Source organism: Cupressus sempervirens, chromosome 8, assembly GCF_028749045.1.
Source record: "Cupressus sempervirens isolate cs-2001-9-10 chromosome 8, ASM2874904v1, whole genome shotgun sequence".
NCBI classification, from domain to species: Eukaryota; Viridiplantae; Streptophyta; class Pinopsida; order Cupressales; family Cupressaceae; genus Cupressus; species Cupressus sempervirens.
Window position 1 is genome coordinate 357,069,432 of NC_143125.1, and position 22,795 is coordinate 357,092,226.

A 22,795-nucleotide genomic window follows, 5' to 3' on the forward strand; every position below is an offset into this window, starting at 1 on the left:
GGTTGTCATATCAGAAACTAATTGCTCTTGTATAATATGTTCTTTTCCCTTTCCCTAAGCATCAAATTGTGACAAAAACATCAGTAAAACAATCAAAATAAGTCCAAAACCTTAACAAAAATAAAATAATAATATGACATTTTGTAAAATTAAAATTACACAAATTTTTATACAAAAGGTTTACTTGTGCTAGAGAAGGGGTGGAAGCAACATCCCTGCCTCTGTTATATGATGGATCGACCATGTCACCCTGTGAAAAAGAATATATATAAAAATACTAGCATAACGAAAGAATAGTTGACTTATCAAAAAAACTTATTAATAAAATGGTATATTGTATATTGGAGTTATAGTTGGAAGTAATTAGTTTAAACATTACATATATAGTACTTACAAGTCCCATGATAGTAACTTTCTTTGTATCTATGCAATTCAAATTGTAACCTATTAGCATCTCTTCCCTTGAACTTATTGATTTTATCGCACATACAAAAACATGATTTCCCACACACACCTCGAAAATACAATTGGGTCACTTATCAGTTGACCTAGGATGCATACTATTTATAAAACCTGCAATGTTCCCTATTTATTTTGGCCTTCCATCAATGTACACAACAAGTCTTTTACTTTGATAATTTTCTTTCCATTGTAGATAATTTGCTAATAGTGAATACTTATTCATGCTTTTTTTTTTATTGAACTATCCACATCCAATTATTATAATTATAACAAGGTCCTACATACTCCATCAATTCAATAACTTTGTGATAAATGACCTTTATTCCATCCATAGAAAATAAGCCCAAACCATGTAATGATGATGGAGCTATGCGATATATCCTCTTGTTAACACAAAAATCAATGTTAAATGGAGGTAATTTCTTGGGTAACCATTATTTCTTAAGATGTGTGTACCTCAAGGGAACCTTGATGTCACCCTTTGTCTCATCATCATAAGAACGTGACCCCCCTTGAGCAAGGAAAAATTGCATGCATTTATTGAATTTTCTTCTAATATTTTGACCTCTAGTTTGTCTTTCTTTCATAGACCTACAACATGTCTCACTATCCTCTTCTATTCTCACATTTCCATCACTTGAGGAAGATAAATATGCTAGATACCTATTTGGTGGTACATGAAGCCCATCAAATGAGAGAGTGAAATTTTTTTCTATAAAATGAGGCTAATATTGATGAATTTTGCCTAAAGTTAATGTTGAAGGTAAAGAGAAAGCAAGCATGTAATAAACTTAAGTCTCTTGATCCATTTCACTATGTACAATCCTCATCAAAGGAGTATAGTTTCCTACATATGTAAATCATTTGTCTTAAGTTACTTACAAATTACATGATACCTATGCTACAAATTACATAGAATATCACATGAACAATATGCATACATCATAATCATTGTATACTTTTTAATTTGTTACCTCTACAAAAAAAATATTATAAGTAATCAACACAAAGAATTGAGCATTGTAATAATTATAAGAATATTATAAGCATTGTATACTTTAGATGCTTTTATATAATGATTATAGTTAGGACTATGATGATGTGTTATATCCATTATCAATACTTACCCCATGCTTGCACGTGTATGCAACACATGTTTATTTCACCTTTCTATTTGTTGTAACTGATGTGGTTGAGGGAGTGAGTTGTAGTCACTTGCTAGTCAAGATCCACACTATGTACCACTCCCCACTATTGCCTATTTAGTTTATATATATATATATATATATATATATATATATATATATATATATATATATATATATATATATATATATATATATATATATATATATATATATATATATATATATATATATATATATATATATATATATATATATATATATATATATATATATATATATATATATATATATATATATATATATATATATATAAATATAATCTTTTATGTAGGTTGCAGGTACTGGGCATTGACTTCCCTGAATAGCTAGATGAGCGTGTCTTGTCGCAATATCTCAATGGCAAAAGAGGGGAGATAGTTTTCAAGTCTAAATCCTAACTCGAGCCAATTTGTCATATGGTAAAGGACAAGTATCTAATTCTCTACCCTTCCAAATTCATCAAGGTGATGTGAATTTGATGACTTAAGCCTTGCATTTGATTTTTTATAAATATCCAATGAGTACATGATTTACTTTGTTACTTTAAGTGTAATTAGTTAGCCAAAGGAATTTAATTTAATTAATTATCTATATGAAAAAAACTTTAGTAATTAAACATTAGCATACTCTATTTAATTAATTGAGAATTAATTAAATAAAGACTTTAAATTAAAAGACTTAGTTAAAAGTCTAACTTTAGAATTAGAAATAATTAAATGTGCCAAAAACTAATGTTGAAAAAATAATAATAAATTTATTTTTAGCATGTATAAATCTATAATTTACTTTTAAATAGTGAGAATTAAATATTATTTGAAATTGCAATAATAATATTATTCTCTAAAAGTAGCTTGCTAAATTAAGAGAAGTAGAAATTAAAATAAAATACAAAAGGCACTAAGTGTACATGAAATATGTAAATAAAATAAAATAAAATGTAATTTTATTTTTTTTGATTAGTTTATGACCAAAGCCTTGATTAATTTTATTAATTAAATAAAATGTAAATTAATTAAGTGAGGCCAATTGGAAAATAGAAACCCTAACTAGGGTTAGAGGCCTTTTAATTGGTAATTGGAGCTCATTTCTAGGCACATGAGCTTGAAGCAACAACTTGAGAATTGACAGAAATGAATTTCTCTCTGGTCTTTTGGAGAAAGGAATTCATGGGCTAAAGGATTCACCGGTTTTCATTAGCATCATATTGACGTGGGAATATGAAGAAATCCATTTGAAAATTCCTCAAGAACTTCTGTCTTCTTCATGCCTACAAGTAATAGAAAATTACTTTGGTTGATCTATAAAGAGTTGCATTGCTCTTTTCCCATAAATCTGGTAGCGAAAATTTGAAAACCTTCCTTGGAAATTGATTGTTCTTGTAAAATAAGAAAATTTAACTAGATTTCATTCAAACCAAAATTTGATTGCTGAAGATTCATCCTTCTATCAAATTGGTGAATAAAAAAATTATAAATAAATAAATAAATAAATAAATACTTACCATAATAAATAAAATTTACTGTGATGTGTACCCCTTTTTCAAAATCATGCTTGGGAGGGGGCCGGTAATAATTTTTTTTATTAAAAAACAAATATTAAAAAAATTATTAGGGGTAGGGGATCCCAAGCCCCACCCCCAACGGTGACCGCAAGGTTGTCGTGTGCAACACTAAGGCTACCACAGTAGCCCAAGGGCTGCCGCAAGCAACATTGGTGCTGTCGCAGCAGGCCAAAGGCTGCCTCAGGCAGCCTGCATGCACCAGTCCCAAAACAAGAATGCTAAAATTTTTTAATTTTAAATTTTTTTCATTTAAAATAATAATAGTAATAATTAGTTAATAATAGTAAATACATTATTTCATTATCATATTTACTAAAAATAAAATAAAATTAAACACTATTTAATATGTTTTTAAATAATGACATTTAATTTTATTTAGTATAAGTAAATTTTGATTTATTACATAAAATATTAGATTAAGTTATTTGTTTGAATGGAACTAAATATATTTCAAATATGGGTATTTTCTATTTAGTCTTTTATAATTAGAATTAAAATGTTATCAAGTATGAATTGTGTTTGCAAGAACTAAATAGAATAATTACCTGGGGGAACGACTACTATCTTTTGGAGTTAATTATTTAATGCTCAAAAAAACACTCAGTGCATTTGGAAAATATGAAATTTTAATACATGAAAATCAAACTTACCCCCATAAATGCACTAAGCTCATAATTTATATCAACTGAGAAAAAATCTTGCAAAAAATGCCAACTATTACTTCAAACCACTTAGGGAATTTTATTGAAAACTTCATTGTTGGATAATTGCACTTGTTGTAATGTCAGATGTGATGTGTGTTTTACCTTGTGATGGGTTTTGGGGGGGAACTTGGTAGGTTGACCAAATAGGAATGTTTACAAAAGGTGGGGAGTTAAGTTGTTTTCCAATGATTCATGTCAAAATGATTATTCTATGTTTTGTGATGATGACGAGTTCTTTTGTAAGCTCATGTGTCGTGATTCTTAATACAACCTATTAAAGGTATTTGATATGTGATCTATTTGTGAATGCAACTTCTTGTATAAAATTGAGATGCTTATGGTAATTTTTATAAGATGCATTTCTATGAGCTTAGGGTAGGTTATCTATGTGTATGTTGGGAAGTGGCTTACAATGGGGGCCAAAGCCCTAAAGAGGCCACCAAGGTAATTCATTGTGAGTAGTATTAGTAAGTGATAACATGATCATTAATAGGCTTTTAAGTGAATTAGTAAGATGTTAGTTTGGTACCTAGCCCATGCCTTGAGTGCTGGTACAGACTAGGATGGCTGTAGAGAGGGTGTTTGGTTGAGACCTTGCTTCATCAATATGCCTTGTTTTTATGAATGGATATTCATGCCACATAGAATCACCAAGTGGTTGAGATCTTGAGAGATTTCTAGGGTAACCTTAGATTTTACTCATGTGATGACACTTACCCTTATCCACATTAGGTTTCCTACATGTCTTGTTGCCTCTAAGATTAGATGTTATCTGGTGTACTTACTACCTTTGAGATAGAATACATTTTAGGATCTTGAGACTTTGATTCTTGTTGTGAATTTTATATTGTTATCCATTTGGGACTTGAGATTATCTCCTCAACATGATGAGAGTGGGGCCACTTAGGTTCCGTGAGGTCAGAAGGTAGTGATTATTTTCCATTAAGATCCAACAGATGGATACCGATGCTATATATATTATTGAAGTAGTTGTTACAATCTTTTTACTTGATGATTATGTTGCATATTCTTACTTTGATATTTTGTATTGATTTGTTGAGATCCTATGGGATGATGTCCTTATCATGGTGTATATTATCTCATACCATGTGACATGTGCAACATATGAGTATGCACCCTTTGTATTTGCATATTATTTTGTGAGATTGTACACATGTAGCTATTCTTATGTCATTGATTGTTTTTAATTAGGTAAAATAGGTTTTACAGGGATCCTAAAACCCAAAGTTTTATAGCAAAAAGAGCGAGATGAAACAGACTAAACAAACAAAAAACTGCCACAAAAGGCCGAAGACAAAAGAAGGCCCAAAGTGAAAGAACAAAGGCCAGAGACAGAAAAGAATAAATTTTTTTAAAGATTAAAAACATAAAAGAGGCAAGAATGTTGAAGTACTAACTCAAACACACATCACATACATACATAATCAAAGAAATAACAGTTACATTTCTCAAGGGTTCTATAACTATTAGGCATGGGTTAGATCCCCTCAGATTTGCAAGGTAGAAGGTGAAGCAAGAAGAATGGATTAAACTTAGTAACAAAGAGGAGAAATATTGGAGACAAAAATCTCATGAACTATGGCTGAAAGAAGGGGACAAAAATACAAAAATTCTTTCATGCTTCAGTGATAAATCAAAGAGTGGCCAACACTATATTCACTACTAAATATTATGAGCATGGGATAGTCATTTCAAATCATATGTGTAACACCTCTCTAGGGAACCCAAAGAAATTAACCTAAAATGATGATAAGTTTGCTAAACAATTTTTTTTAAAGATTAAAAACATAAAAGAGGTAAGAATGTGAAAACAATAATTCAAATACACATCACATACATACATAATCAAAGAAATAATAGTTATATTTCTCAAGGGTTCCATAATGTTGAATCACATATGTAAGTTTTATTCAATTAAGTTTATTAATTAAAACAATCAATGTAACTGTTATTTCTTTGATTATGTATGTATGTGATGTGTGTTTGAGTTATTACTTCAACATTCTTGCATCTTTGATGTTTTTAATCTTTAAAAAAAACTATTTAGCAAACTTATCATCATTTTAGGTTAATTTATCTTGGTTCCCTAGAGGGCCGTTACACACATGATATGAAATCACTGTCCCATGCTCATAATCTTTAGTTGCAAATATAGTGTTGGCCACTCTTTGATGTTTCACTAAAGCATGAAAGAATTTTTTGTTTCTATCCCCTTCTTTCAACCATAGTTTACAATACTTTTGTCTCCAATATTACTCCTCTTTGTTACTAAGTTCAATCCATTCTTCTTGCTTCTCCTTTCACCTTGCAAGGGTGAGGGGATCTAACCCATGCCTAATAATTTGATCATTGATATCTTCCATCTCCTTTTTAACCACCTCTTTTTGAACAAAAACATTATTGAATAGTTTAATGTTCCAAAGTTTGATTCACTTTTTTACATACTATATTTTTTGTGGAATTGGAACATTTTTGTGCCTTCTTTTAGAGAAGAACTTACCCACCATTTCCTAAGGAGTGATAAGAAATGAGGGTGTCTAAAATACATACTTTCAAACTTGAAAGAAGGTTTACAAAAAGGAATATTTGAGGCACCAATTTTGGAGATTTCTAACCAGACTGGAAAGTGATCTGACCTTGGAAATGACAAAATTTTAGAGGTGATTGAAAATTCCTACAACTTCCAATCTTGTGAGTCAAGAAACCTATCCAATTTTTCTGCTATCTAAGAGAGAATGCGTATGTTGTTCAGAGTGAAAATCTCATTTGATGGGGGAGGATCAATGAGTTTATTGGCCTAAATAAATGAATTAAATTCTTCAATGTCTTTTGTAGGAGGTATGATTCCTCCTTTCTTCTTTGTGGAATTTCTAATAGATAAAATGCTAATGAGGCCTTTGTTGAATGATAGATGAAATATTTTCCTAAATTTTTTCCTTCTCCAATATGGAATATATGTTGATAACATAGAATGAAACATCAAAATGTTTGAATTTGAGAAGTTTCAAGCCTAAACCTTGGTTTACCAGGTTTCTTACAAATGACTTGTGGTTCCACAAAGTAATATTACCACTAAAGGCACCCAAGCTTTAGAGATGTGCTAATTTCTAGTTAGGCCACTTTTCTATCAAGTTCTAAATTTTGTCTCCTAGAGTACTATAGTGTCACCATGAGAGTTATCAAGAAGATTCTTGACCCTCCCTCTCTTGTAAGAGACATTTATGCCTCTGAATTCCATGTTATGATCTTCATACCTTATGAGGAGAACACCTAGTTCTCCTCATGACTCTTTTTATGGAACTGGTTTTCTTAGATAAATTGAAGTGTATGTTTATTACAACTACTACTTGCAGTATGATTAAGTCCTTTCACACATGTTTATATATACATTTACATTGACTTATTTTAGAAAAAAAATATAGATATTTTATGTGTGATATGTATATGAACTTATTTACATACATGTGCATACAGATGTGACATGTGAAATAGGTCCATTTCTTGTGTTATGTAAAATTTGATCTTTTGTACTTTTAGATTTTCTACCCTTGGTCTTGGGAGAAGAGAGATGAGGTCCTACCAAAATGGGAGACTGATGGAAAGATAAAGTTTGTTTCCTCTAAATACTCTCAAAGTAAAGAATCATTATGCAATAAGGGAAGGGTTGGAAAATCCTTGAGGATCGTCCATGTCCTTGTTGGGCTATTATCACATTGAGCTTGTCAAGCCCAATTTTATAGGTTGACCTTGAGATCCATGTCTAGCTCCAAAATTCTAATATCTAACTATTTATCTGATCTTGTATAACCCAATGGTGGACTAATAGGGGAGGTAATCAAAGTTGAGTCTCCAAAATTTTCATCATGGGCAATGAGATCATATTGCTTAGAAGAAACATACACAACCAATACTGGATATATCCATTAATTCTTGTTCATACTTTGTACCCATAGAGATATCATTTATAGGATTTGAGGCCCATGTGATCATACTATCTATTGGAGCATATTGAGACATGGTATATTGCATGGTGCTTTCTTGAAGATCCTTATTGCAGTAGTGTGTATTTAAAAAAGCACTAGACTCATCTTGGAAAGAGTTAGTTTAGATGACCTTCCCCTTGAAATAAATTACTGGATCAATCCAAGTTGTACCTTTGATGTTAAAGACTTTTTCTACAAATTCCATGAGATAAAATTGGTCCTTGAAGCTAAAGGATATGATGACGACGACTTGATGATTGTCTTTAGGACATAAAGAATTCATGTTTGTAATGTATTCCTTGAATAACATGAAATGGTCTTGGCCTTCATTCTCTACCTCATAAGATTTAGTGTGTTGACCACCAACTTCTACTAGGAATAGTGGTTTTAAAATCACTGTATTGAAATCTTCTTCTTCCACTTCTTGTTGTGTGAGAAATGATAAACCAATGGTTCTATTTTAGTCATAGAGAAGCCTTGAGACTAGCCTTCTATAGAGGTATGGATATCCCCATTAGAAACCTCTATCACATTATTAGTCTCATTTTGAGAAATTACTTCCCTATTTATAAGACTCAATACTCTGATGTACAACTATTGATCATTAAAAGTCTATACGATAATAGCATGAGTGATTAGTTGGGTTGTAATCACAGTAACTTGAACATCCTCCAGAACACATGACTCCTTTATTAAAGCTAAATCCTACATTTCCCTATTTACATCTTGAAATCTCTCTAGGAGATTGTTTTGGGCCACTATTTGATGAAATTGCACCCTAAGGATATCCTCACTCAATCTATAAAGTGTGTGCTCTGTCCTTTCCTCTGAAAGCTTGTTTTGTAGTTTGAGAGAGAATTTGGTAGGGTATGTGAAATGGTCCTTACATACCATTATTGAATCTTATGGAAGGCCCCTACAATCAATGTTATAATTTCCTAATGGGGAGGAATGAGAATGGTATGTCTAAGCATCCTAAACAATGATTTGTTACACCAACGAGCCCTAATGAGATTGGACTATTAGATCTAAAGAGATTGGTTGTAATGTCTTAAGTAATAGACACACCTAGATTAGAAACTAAACATTTTCAAAGTGGATGAGATCATGCTTAACAAATATGCCCATTAGCCAAGATCTTGACAATCTTAGGATCTCTATATTCCAAGGATAAGCCAAGCAATGCAATCCAATAAGGCATAAAGAAAAAGGTATTGAGGTTTGTTTTGAAGTTTGGAATTGATATAAGAGTATCCTAGGTGTAAGAGCAATCTTGCATCACCCAAAAATATTTTCTTTTTAGTCTTTTCTAATTTTATAAGGACTAGTAGATAGGGTTGTTATTATTTCATGGATTTTACTATTTTTAGTAAGTTATTCATACGAGCTTGGAATGTTCTCATTTTCTATATGAAGGTTCATTTTATAATTTTAAGCCTACCATAAAAATCTCATTACTCTAGCTTAAGTATCAGAGAAGTTGTGGATTTTCTTTGGAAAATTAAAGAGAAAAATCTTTAGGCTCACTATTGGAGGCCTTAGAGTATCTGGATGAGGTCCAAAAACTTGATGTAAGGGCACTTATGCTAGTTTGAGCCTGTAGATCAAGAGCTAGCATTTTTGAAAAGTGGTTATAATAGCTAATCAAAGAAGTGGTTTGAGAGTTATGGGCTACCTGAATTTTTTTTAAAAATTGTCAAAGATGTATTTGGCCGACTCTATATGTATTGTTTGGGTCTGTCGGCCCTAGGTATTAAGTTTGAATATCTAGAACCTTCTTGGGTGGCATAAAATTTCCTATATAAGAAAGGCCCCAACATTATCTAAAACAACTCTAGGTGGTAGTCCACAAGTTATTCTTGTAGATTACTTTAATGAAGGCACCCATGTGGGTTAGCATATTGTACTTGTGATTTCTACAATTCTGCATATGCGACAATAATAAGAGGTCCATATTTTATTCTCACATTTTCTATTATTTCTTTGTTTTTTTTATATGTTTATGGTATTAAGGGGAGCACTCTTCATTATGTGATATTAGAGCTAGAGTTCTTGAGTGTGTGGACATATCGCCGACTGTGAGGCAGTTCACAGCAGGACCATGGTTTGGGATGATGTGTAGACAAATTGCCGATAGTAAGGCATTTGCACTAGGGTTTTAGTGGAAGCACAAAAATGCCTTAATGAAGAGAGCATGGTGAAAGAGTAGTAGGTGTTACACCTAAGGGTTTTAGAGCCCTCAAAAGATAAATGCAAGCAATTGAAGAACAAATGCATAAAGGAATATATCTTAATGTAAGAGATGAAAGTGATGATGAGGATGAAGAAGAAAATGCCTAACTAGAGGCAATTCTAAACCTAGAGGAAGAGAAAATTTTAAGGCCATCTCCAAGATTTGAAAAAGACCTAAGTTTGAAGTTCCCATATTTTCAAGAAATCTTAACCTAGAGGAGCTGATTGATTGGATCAATGAACTGGAGGAGTACTTTGAGTATGAAGATATTGAGGATCTTGATAGGGTCAAGTTTATGAAGGAAAAACTAAAGGGACATGCAAAAATTTGGTGGCAGGAGGTTTAGTTGGAGTGAAATAGAAAGGGAAAAATAATCACTAGATGGGATCAAATGATAGCTAAATTGAAGCGACTATTCATTCCCATGGATTATGAGCTTGATCTATTGAATAAAATGCAAGGGTTGAAGAAAGCAAGAAAATTTGTTCAAGAGTATACTGAAGAGTTCTATTGAGTTCTCATTAGAAACAACCATGCAGAAGTTGATAAGAAGAAAGTGGCCCATTATCTTAAAGGGTTAAGACCAAGTATTTAGGATGAGCTGAGTTTGGTTTGAATGAAAAGTATTGAGGAGGCATATTAGTTTTCCCTAAGATTTGAGGAGAATTTAAGCAAGAAGTTTGACAACAAGAATAATGGAAGAGGTCACGATGGAAGATCTGGCGAACAATCTTATGGTGGATGTAATGATTATAAGAAGAACAAGGATGAGGCTAGAAGTAGTAGTCAAAACCAGAGGGCAAAAAATTCTAATCATTTCCATGATCAGAATAATAGAGATCAAAGCGAAAGAGGTAGCAAACAAGGATCTGGAAGAAGAGGCTTCTGTGGGAAATGCTTTCACTGTAGAGAAGAAGGACATAGAGCATTTGAATGTTCCTAGTGCCAAGGAAGGACAAATCAAAGAATAGAAGGCCAAGCTAGAGTTGCACATGTTGATGAAAATTCAATATCATCATGATCTAAAGATTTTGAAAGAGGAGAAGTCCTAGTTAACATAAGAGTCCTGTTGAGTAGTGAGAATGAGACTGATCAAAGGAGGAGCTTGTTTTGCACAAGGTGTAGATGTGAAGATAAGTGTTGTGATGTGATTATTGATGGTGGTAGTACTGAAAATATAGTTTCAAAAATAATGGTCATAGAGTTGAAGCTAAAGAGATAGAAACACCTGCATCCATACCGTATTGCTTGGGTGCAAGATGACTACAAGGTCATGGTCAATGAGCTATGTTCAATGAAGTTCAAGATTAGATGATACTAGATGAGGTACTTTGTGATATCATACATATGGACATATGTCATATGTTGTTGGGTAGGTCATGATAGTTTGACAAGCATGCTATACATGATGGGTGAGCAAATACCTATAATCTAACCAAGGATGGAGTGAAACATAAGTTGAAGCCGTTGAAGGAGAAAGAAGAAAAGGTATGTAGTACTGCCAAAATATGTTTTTTTTGATAGAAAAGTGTTTCTCAAAGGTATGAAGTGTGAGCATATTTGCTTTTCTATAATTCCAAAAGATAGTAAAGAAGAAGTAGATGAGGTACCTAGAGAAGTTGCATAAATGTTGGGAGAGTTTTTTGATACTATATCAGATAATTTACTTGATGGATTGCCCCCAATGAGGAATATTAGTTACCAGATGGATTTTTTTTCAGAAGCCAGTTTGCCAAACAAGGTAGCACACAAAATGACACTAGTAGAAAGTGAAGAGTTGAACAGATAAGTTCATGAGTTGTAGTAGAAAGGGTTGATTAAAGAGAGTCTAAGTCCATGTGTTGTACCAATCATATTAGAACCAAAGAAGAATGGAGACTGGAGGATGTGCATAGATTCTTGCACTATCATCAAGATCACAATAACGTACAAATTTCCATTGCCAAGGATGGATGATATTATGGACTGTTTTAGTAGAGCTGAGTATTTCACAAAGATAGATCTGAAGAGTGGATACAATCAGATTCATATCAGAGAAGGTGATGAGTAGAGGACTACTTTCAAGACCAAAGAAGGATTGTACAAGTGGTTATTCATGCCTTTTGGGATAACCAATGAAATGATAACTTTCATGCAGCTCATGAATGAGGTACTAAAGGAGTTTCTGGATAATTTTTTCATTATTTAACTAGATGATATTTTGATCTTTACTAAGACATTGGAGGAGCATTTGATCCATATTTGCAAGGTGTTTGATAAGTTAAGGGAAGAAAATTTGTTGATAAACCCAAAGAAGTGCAGTTTTGTAAAGGAGTTGGTGTACCTGAGACTTGTAGTCTTAGAAAAAGGTCTAAAAATGGACCCAGAGATAGTGAAGAATATCCTTGAATTACCTACTCCAAGAAGTGTGATAGAGGTAAGATCTTTGCATGGACTGGCTAGTTTTTACAAAAAGTTCATAAGAGCTCTTAGTAGCATTTGTGAACCCTGACTGAAACAATGAGAGGGGATGGGAAAGAATTTAAGTGGACTATAGGAGCAAATAAGAGTTTTAATCTGTTGAAACAAAAAGTTATTGAGTAACTTTTTTTAGCACTTCCTAATTTTAACAAGGTGTTTCAAGTAGTCTGTGATGCTAGTGGTACTACAATAATAGCTTTTTTGAGCCAAGAAGGTAGACCTATTGCTTATTTTAGTGAGAAGTTGAATGATGCAAAAAGAAAATCTTCTATTTATGATCATGAATTTTATGCTATAGTTCAAACATTGAAGAAGTGGAGACACTATCTTCTTCCTAAGGAGTTTGTTTTATATATCGATCATCCAGCTTTGCAATATTTGAATAGTCAAGGAAAATTGAACCAAAGGCATTTGAAGTGGGCTAAGTTTTTATAGACTTATATATTTGTTTTGAAACATAGGAATGAGAAGTTTAATAAACTCGTAGATGCTCTTAGTATAAGACAAATTTTGCTGAAAAAAATGTAGGTGGAGGTGGTTGGGTTCAAGGAAGTTAATACTTTGTATCTAGATGATCCTAATTTTGTTGAAGCTTGGAAGGCTTGTATAGAACCAGTTACACTTGATAGGACAAAGTGTTTAATTTCATGATCTAGGATAGTATGATATTCAAAGGAATCCAATTGGGCATTCCCATAACTTAAATAAGAGAGAATCTCATTAAGGAGAAGCATAGTGGAGGATTGGCTAAATATTTTGGCAGAGTTAAAACTAGAGGTTTGGTTGCTAAGAATTATTATTGGCCATAGTTGCAACAAGATGTGCAGAAGTTTGTACAGAGTTGCAAAGTATGTGAGATGGTAAAAGGAGTAAAGAAAGAATACAAGATTGTAAAGCAAAATATTTTGTACACGTAATGGCTGATACAATCTTGTATTCTACTTTACTTTTTTTTCCATCTCACATACTCTATAACTCTGTACAAACTTCTTCACATCTTGCTACAACTATGGCCAATAATAATTCTTAGCAACCAAAACTTTAGTTTTTACTCTACCAAAATATCCAGCCAATCCTCACTAGTCTCCTTGCAAGGAAGGCTATTCATGTGGTAGGGTTGTTTTTTAGAGAAGTGGTGAGACTACATGGTCTACCAAAGAGTATAGTTTTACATCAAGATACCAAATTTGTTGGGTATTTTTAGCATACATTGTGGAAGAAGTTGAAGATAGATTTGAAGTTTAGTTCATAGCATCATCCATAGACTAATGGACAAACAAAAGTGGTGCATAGGAGTTTGGGAAATTTATTGAGATGTTTGGTTGGAGACAAACCAAAAGGATGGGATTTGATTTTACCATAGGAAGAATTTGCATATAATAATTTTGTCAACATGAGTACTGATAAATAACCTTTCCAAATTGTATATAGGTGTATTCCAAACAATGCTTTTGAATTATGACAATTGGATAAAGGAGAGATAAGTAGTACTGAAGAAGAAGAATTTGCTAAATATTTGAGGAATATCCATGAGGAGGTGAGGAAGCACATCATAAAGATGAATACCTAGTACAAGGCTAAGGAAAATGTGAAAAGGAGATATAAGGAATTTTATATTGGAGATGAAGTGATGGTTCATTTGAGAAAGGAACAATTTCTAGTGGGTACATATAATAAGCTAAAGATGAAGTTTGGATCCTGCAAGACAATGAAAAGGCATGATTCTAGAAATGCTTATGAAGTGGAGTTGCTTGCTGAATTTAATATTTCACTAGTATTTAATATTTTATATTTGATAGAGTATTATGAAGGAGGTGATGGAGATGAAGTTATAGAAGCACATTGGATTATTCTAGTAGCTAGTTTGACTACAAAGGAGATTGAGGAGATACTGGACAATTGTCTTGGAAAAAGTACAAGGAACATGACTTATGAGGAATACCTAGTTAAATGGAAATAGAGGCCAATAAAGGATTCATCATGGCTAGCAAGGGAGGAGGTTAGCCGTCTTTGTTTTCCTCTAAATTCTTGAGACATGATGGAGTCACTTCTCAAATTATCCCAGGTGTCTTATGTAGGAGCATCTTGGGTGTAAGAGAAATCTTGCATCACCTAAAAATATTTTCTTTTCAGTCTTTTCTATTTTAATAAGGACTAGTAGACAGGGTGGTTACTATTTTTGGGAGCTTACTATTTTTAATAAGTTTTTCATACAAGCTTAGAATGCTCTCATTTTCTACACGAAGGTTCATTTTAGAATTAGAAGCCTACCATAAAAATATCATTGCTCTAGCTTAAGTATTAGAGAAGTTATTGCAGATTTTTGATGAAAAATTTAGGAGAAAAATATTTAGGCTCACCATTAGAGGCCTTAGAGTTCTTGGATGAGGCTCAAAAACTTGACGGAAGGGTACTTGCTCTACTTTGAGCTTGTAGATCAGGAGGTGGCATTTCTAAAAAGTGGTTATAATAGCCAAAATGGAGCAACGATTCGAGAGTTATGTCCTTCCAAAGTTGGGCTACCCAAATTTCTAAAATAATTTTCAAAGATGTATTTGGCCAACTCTATATGTATTGTTAGGGTTTGTTAGCCCTAGGTATTAAGTTTGAATGTCTAGAACCTTCCCAGGCAACATAAAATTGGCTATTTAAGAAATGCCCAAAAATTATCTAGAATAACTCTGGGTGGTAGTTCACAACTTAGTCTTGCAAATTACTATAATGAAGTCACCCATGTGGGGTGAGCATATTGTATTTGTGAATTCTATAATTTTGCATTTGCAGCGATAATACGAGGTCCATATTTTGTTCTCGCATTTGTTGTTGTTTCTTTATTTCTGTTATGTATTTATGGTATTAAGGGGAGCAACCTTCATAAGGTTTATGAGATAGAGTAACAATACCATAACCTAAGTAGATTTAACCTTTAATTTTTTGGACTAAATCTCTTAATGATCATGAATAAAAGAGAACACTAAAAAATTGTGGGTCCATAGCACAAAAATAATACCTCTTTTGAACCTTCTTAGTTGAGTAGGACCCATTCTCGGATATCTTCTTGTTTATTAGGGTTTTTTGAAATATTGCACATAAGATCCATATTTTTAAGGAAGGAGATATGAGGTAAAATCATGCTTTCTAGAAGAGTAACCTTTAGGTGACCAATGCAGTGCATATACTTTGCCTACAGGGGACCCGACGAAATTTTTGGTTGCTTTTTCTACTAGATATTCTTCATTCATTTTTCTTGAGGCCTTTTTGGCTTATTCACAATTCCACATTTACTAAGATTACCTAGAGGGAGCTTCTTATTATTTGGATTGGAGGGAGATCGAGTTGATTTATCCTCTTGATGTTTTTTTTGTTGATGAACCTAATCACTTAGTTGCCACTGTGGATGTTTCTCCTTTTTCACAGGTTGAAGATTTAGGAGGGGCTTTACCAGTTGTATTTTCTCCATTTATGATTGCATGTGAGCTAATTTTTTGAAGTGAGGTAGTCTTACCAACTGGTTGAGGTTCACATATGTCAAATAGAAGTTTCTTGTTCCCTTTACAGTGACTCTCGATGTGGAATATTAGGTTTATGAAAAAGGGTTTAGCAAGTTGAACTATAGCTTTCTTATAAAATATACTTCTAGATAAATCTACATTTGATGTTAGGTTGCTAGATCTACTATGTCTGTCATTCCTGAGCTTCTCTACAAACCTACAATTTTGAAATTCCTATCTTGCCCATGATGTGGTCGCTCTTGCCATCTCAATTCCCACCTTTCATGGAGATTATTAGTTTAGGTGCTTATTATTTTTAGGTTGAAAGATTTTTCCTAGAATATAGAAGACATGTTTATTTGGGTTAATTTTTTTTGGTTGGATTTTTGAAAATTTGAATTTGGTGAAAGTTATAAATTTTGGCATTAGATCTAATCTTCTCATCTCTTTGAAATAGAAAAAAAAAGTTATTTCACAACCCTACTTAATCCAAGACTTCAAAATGAGAAATAACTCATCCTAAGGATTTTTTTAATGAAGTACCATTAGTGGCTCTTTATGGGAACATATATTACTTTAGAATATGATGAGAATTCAATTATCTCTAGAACAAAAACAAGAAAAACAAGTAAAATTAGTCCTATTCTAATAATGTACAAGTAATGAACATGCATATATTAAAAGAAAAAGGGTTTAAAAACTTCTTTATGTTCCCATTAGTATGCTATAAAAAGAATGTGTGCTCTCTCACTTTGTCACATGATAAAAGGACTTAGCCACAAAGCATCACATTTGCCATGTTTTCCTTTATCTTTATCTTTTACATCCATTTCAACCCCCAATCACCAACATTAAATATTCTATCCATTGATCTTTTGTCATGAAGATATTTGATCCTATTTTGTTTCTCATTGTTATGCTCTAATGTTGTTCTCTAGTTTTCATCTAATTCTGCCAATGCATTAATCCTTTCATTCATAAAGTAGATGTCCTCTATTTTTCCTTTCTTGATGAATATGTAAATTGGTAATAAGTTATTCTTAAGAAGCCTAGCTTCTTTTCCATACCCAAGTTCAAATGGTGAGAAAATAGTGGCCTTTTTTTGTAACCCTATTTGCCCATACTGCAAAATGCAACTTTGAGTCCTAGGCACTTTTGTTATTTCCCAACATCATTTTGATGATCCTAAGTATAATCTTTTTACTAGATTTAGCCTAACCATTCCCTTTAGGATGATAAGGGAAGAGTAGGAGACAAATATAACATATTTACTGAAAAATTTGGAAACTCCTCTGATGTAAAGAATATAGCATTATCAACAATAGTATTTTGAGGGACTACAAATATGGTCATTATATTGTTCATCAGAATGTCTATAACAACCATGTTGGTGGAGCATCTAGTTGGTTTAGATTCTATACATTTAGTGAAGTAATATGTGGAACCCAGAATCCAACTATGCCCACTACTTGATTTATTACTGATCTCCTCTATAAAGTCAATTCCCCACATTTGGAATGGTTCTTCTTATTGTAAGGTTCTAAGAATAAAATCTCCATTGTATCTCAACTTTCCTGAAATTTTTTGGCATGCTTCACATTTTCTAATAGAAGCACACCAGTCACTAAAAATATATGGCCAGTAATATCCTGCTTGTAGAATATTATGAGTAGTTATCTTGGCAGAACAATATCCTCCATAACCCCTTAATCCATCTCTTTCAGGATTACAGATGCTTGAACAATGTCTAGGCAAAAATGTCATACACCATCTCTGTTTTTTCAATAAATATCTCCTTAGATAAGGATGTATTTTTTTGCCAAAAAAATTATATTTCTTTTTTGATTCTCATTCAAACCCTCATGATAATTTATACATCTTAGATAATAAACAATGTCAGAGTACCAAGGGCACCTTTCAATACTTACTTGAGAGTATTATTTTTCCACTTGATTTATTTATGTTGCTTCCAAATTAGAATCAACCACAATCTTAGCTAATCCTTGACCTCTTACTATCTTGGTTATTTGAATATTGATATTGAACTCCTATATTTGATTAACCCATTGACACCTTCTTCCTATAGTCTCTGTTTGTCTAAAGGTATCTTTGACTGCAACATTAGGTACATAAGCTACATCATCAACACCTACCAAATATGGTTTGAAAGCTTTAACTACTTTTACCAAAGCATATTCTTGCTTCTCATTTATATCATAATTCAACTCTATGATTTGTAAAATTCTTCTTAAAAAGACAATTGGTTGTTCATGTCCTTTGTCATTTTTCTAGAGCATGACTACAATAATTTTATGATATGATGCAAAGGAGAATATTTGAAAAGGATTCTTGAAATCTGGTGCCTTAAGAACTAGGGCTTCTTTTATTGCTTTCTTTATATTTTCAAATGGCTGTAAAGCTTCATCATCCCACACCAAATTTCCTCCTTTCTTTACCATCTTAGACAATAGTTTAATAATTTCTACAAAATTTGATAAAAATCTCCTTAGAAAGATAATCTACCCCAAAAATGATTGAATATCTTTAACAAATAAATAGTTTTAGGAACCTTTCTATTATTAATAGAAGCAACTCTATTAGGATCTATTCTTACACTTTATTTGGTACAATATGTCCCAATAATTTTCTTTCTATGACTCCAAACTGACACTTTTTGGATTAAGTGATATCCCATATTCAAGGGCTCTCTTGAAGGTTTTTTTTTCAAATAATTACAATGATCCTCAAATTTCTTTGAATAGGAAGTAAGGTCATCTTGATGAACCACCAAGATGTGATAAATAAGCCCTTCAAATGCAACATCCATCACTCTTTGAAAAGTTTGTCTAATATTTGTAAATCCAAATGACATTTTGGCATAAACATAGGTTCCCCATGGAGTAGTAAATGTCATTTAATATTGTTTTGTTTCCTTGACTTTCATTTGGTTGTAACTAGAAAAACCATCCATTATAAACAAGAGTGCATAAAAATATCTATCTAGTAGAAGGTGATTCTAATATTAGGATGAAAGCTTTGGATGAGGGAATCAAATCTCAGTTCCTTATCAATTCTAATGTTTTGGCTATTTATTGGAATAGTTTCATTAAAAAAATCTAATTGTATATGTCCTCTAGCTAAATGTGACCACTATCTTCAAATTTACATACCATAATAGGTAGGAACTTCCACCACAATTATATATGTCTTATAGGAAACATTAGGACAAGTGGAGAATCTAAAATCAATATTTTTTTATTACGCCAGCCATAGGCATTGACCTATTGTCCATGGAATAACACTTCCTTTAAGGAATATCTACTTTTAATTCTAATTCTTTCATAACATCTGTTGGCATTATATTCATAGTTTTTTTCTAAATCCACCATGCAATTTCTCACCAATTTGTTATTAATCAACATAATTAGATAAAAAGGGTCTACCTATGGGGTACTCATTAATATTTGTTCCAAGATAAATAACCAGTGTTTCCTTGACATTCTAAACTTTGACATTAATTTCTTTGTTAGTTTCAGATAAAATATTCAAAACCTCTCTTCCATATTCAAGAATTTTAGCAATTACTAAAAATGGAACTGGAACTTTCAACCCTGATAAAGGATTAGAAATAAATGAGCCTCTACTTACCAATTGCTTACCCACTGAAGTATGACTTTCCTATGGGTTGATTTGTTGTTGGTCCTTGGGAATTACCTTTTCTTTATCCTTCTTATGTAAAGTGGGCATTTCAATCTTCTTTCTCATATATGGATCTATATTTATGTTTCTTAATTTGTAATTACTCCTTTCTTGTTCAACTATTGTAATCATATGAGACCTTATTTATTCTTCATTTGACAGCCTCATTATAGGTTTTTCATCATTATCAAAAAAAGACTTTCTAGGTATGCCATTATGTTATTCTCTTTGTGTGGACATCAAGAATGTATTCTTCTTCAAAAGAGTCATCTTCTTCCCAAAATGGTTTGGATGATAATGTATTTATTATTTGTTGATCATCTCCTAGGTGAGTTTCCTCTTCTGATATTATTCTTGCCACTAAACATTGTTCAGACATAAGAGGTAGCTTTCAAGATCCACATCAAGAACCATTTTAAACATAATTATTATTCTTTTTCAAATGATTAGGAGTTTCATTGTTCCTTATTGGTTTATCATATTTCCAAGATGTGTTACAAGGCATATCTTTTAATCTTTATCTATCTTCCCTATAGTAAGGTTTATCATTCCTATTAGACCTTATTCTCTCATTCGTATTATATCTAATATGAAGATCCTTAATTATATGCAAAAGTTTGTCAATCTTATCTTCATCTTTATTCGAGTTAGAGGCTTTAGGATCAACTAATCTTAGGCCATCTCTCTTACCAAATTTACTTGTAGCCTTTCTATCATTCTTAATTATCATTGCAACCTTAAAAGCTTCTTGTGTTGTACTTGGCCTATGTTACCTTATCTCATTATGAGTCTTACCACTCAAGTAAAAATTTATTAGGAATGAATCAATAGGTCTAAAATCTTACAGTATACTATTTATGAACTTATTAAATCTTTTATTAAACTAAAACACTAACTCGTTCATATTTTTATTGATATTAGCTAATTCATGTGAGGCAAAGGAGGTATCAGTATGACTTCAAAATTGTTCAAGAAATAAGTCAACAAATTCTTTCCAACTTTATATAGATTTATTAGGAAGTCCTCTATACCATTCCGCAACATCATTGATCAATGATTGGACAAACGTTTCATAAATAAATCTTTACTATGGTCTTTGAATTCTTCAACAATATTTTTGAGATTAATCACATATGTATCTTTACTATGGTTATCTAATTTGATACAGGGTTTGGATAACGTAGTATCACAATAAAATCTAACTAGTTATACCTTTCAATTACTATTTGGAGCCCTTGTTCCTTGATTTGCATGGTGAAATTTTTGTCTTCTTTAATTATTCTTTTTATTCTTTTGATTATTAGTACAATTATTTATCCAATTACCATTATTCTTATCCCTTTGATTCTTATATTGATTAGGTACATTATTTCTCTCATGATTTGTCTCTTTATTTTTACTATACAAAATATTTTTATGTATAGTATTAATAGGAATATTTTTTCATTTAATGAGGAGGACTATATTTAGATGACTCACCTTTTTCTTTGCTTTCCTTTTCTCTAGCTCATTTTGGATCAATGAGTTCATCCTTTTTGAAGCCTACTCTTTCCAACAAATCATTGGGAACATTTCTTGGGGCTTTTGGTACTTTTCTTGGGCACAACAATATTTGAAGAGCTTATGTGAGTTTTTGTGATTTTTCATTAATCTCATCTTCATCATCATCTCCTTCCTCATTAGTCTCATCGGACTTGATGAGTTTTAAATTGTTCTTGATTAAGAAATGAACCTGTATTGTGAAATGGATCTTCCTCCCCTTTTTAACCATCATTACCATGATCATCAACATAGAATTCTCTTTCTGTATCAATAAACTTCTTATACCTGGTAAATGACATATTAGTAATTTGTTTGTCTTTTATGTTCCTCTTCTTGGGAGTGTATTCAAGATTTTATGTTCCAGAATGAACCGATCTTCTTCCCTACATAAATTTTAGGGATAAATATCTATTGTACACTCAAAAGGTGTCACACTCTAAACCCTTCTATCCAAGTGATTCCATGAGATTGGAATGTTTGAATGCTATCTTAGAGCTCCCTATCCATGGAGTGTAAGAAGTGTGTTTTAGCATGTAATGGGTTCTCAACTAAGTCTTAGAGAAACATTCCTTTCTAGTAAACCATGCAATGGGAGGTTCTTTGAGACAAGAGCAAGAATGCAAGTGTCCACAATGATTTCCTCAAATATGTAATACAAATATGGATTAAACTAACATGAATATGCAAAATGCCTGTATTAAACAAGGATGTGAGTGTTACAAGATTCAAATTAGTTACTATGTGAGATAGATTATTGCAAAATGAAATATAAACTACATGAATCTAAACTAGAATTCCATGGATGAGAGAATGAGAAAATAAATTAGAAGTTCTCCATAAAGCTCTCAAGAATTCAAACAATAAACCTCAAACATAACAATACTCAAAGAGTGTGGATCCTTTGAGAAGGGGAGATCTCTTTCTTTAAAAGACATATGGACGATGGAGATCAAGATCAATGGATGAAGGATCAAAGGTGCAAGTTGACTTTGGCATGATCCATGTGCAAGAGGAAGTCAACCAATAAGAAAAGAGTTGACTTTGCATGCAAGAGAAAAGGCCTTTTCTTTTTAATTTTGAAATAGGAATAATTATTTATGTGTGCACATTGAGTGGGTTAGAAGAATGGGATCTTTTATTTAATTAAAAGAGGACATGTTCTTTTAATAAAATAATTAACATAGGATAGTATAGTCAAACTATAGTTTATAATCAAATTAATTAATTTTTAGCAATTTGGTCTAGGAAAAGGATTAATTAATTTAGCCAAAATGCTAAGAAGGGGGCTAATAGTCTAGATGACTATTTTTAGGTGATTATATTTTCCCCTTTGACTAATGTGTGATTGATCTAGGAACACATGGCGTCAAAGAAAATAGAAGCCAACTAGGCAGTGATAGATAGAGATATCTAATTCTGAAGAACAAAATGCAGAAAAAGATAGCAAATCTT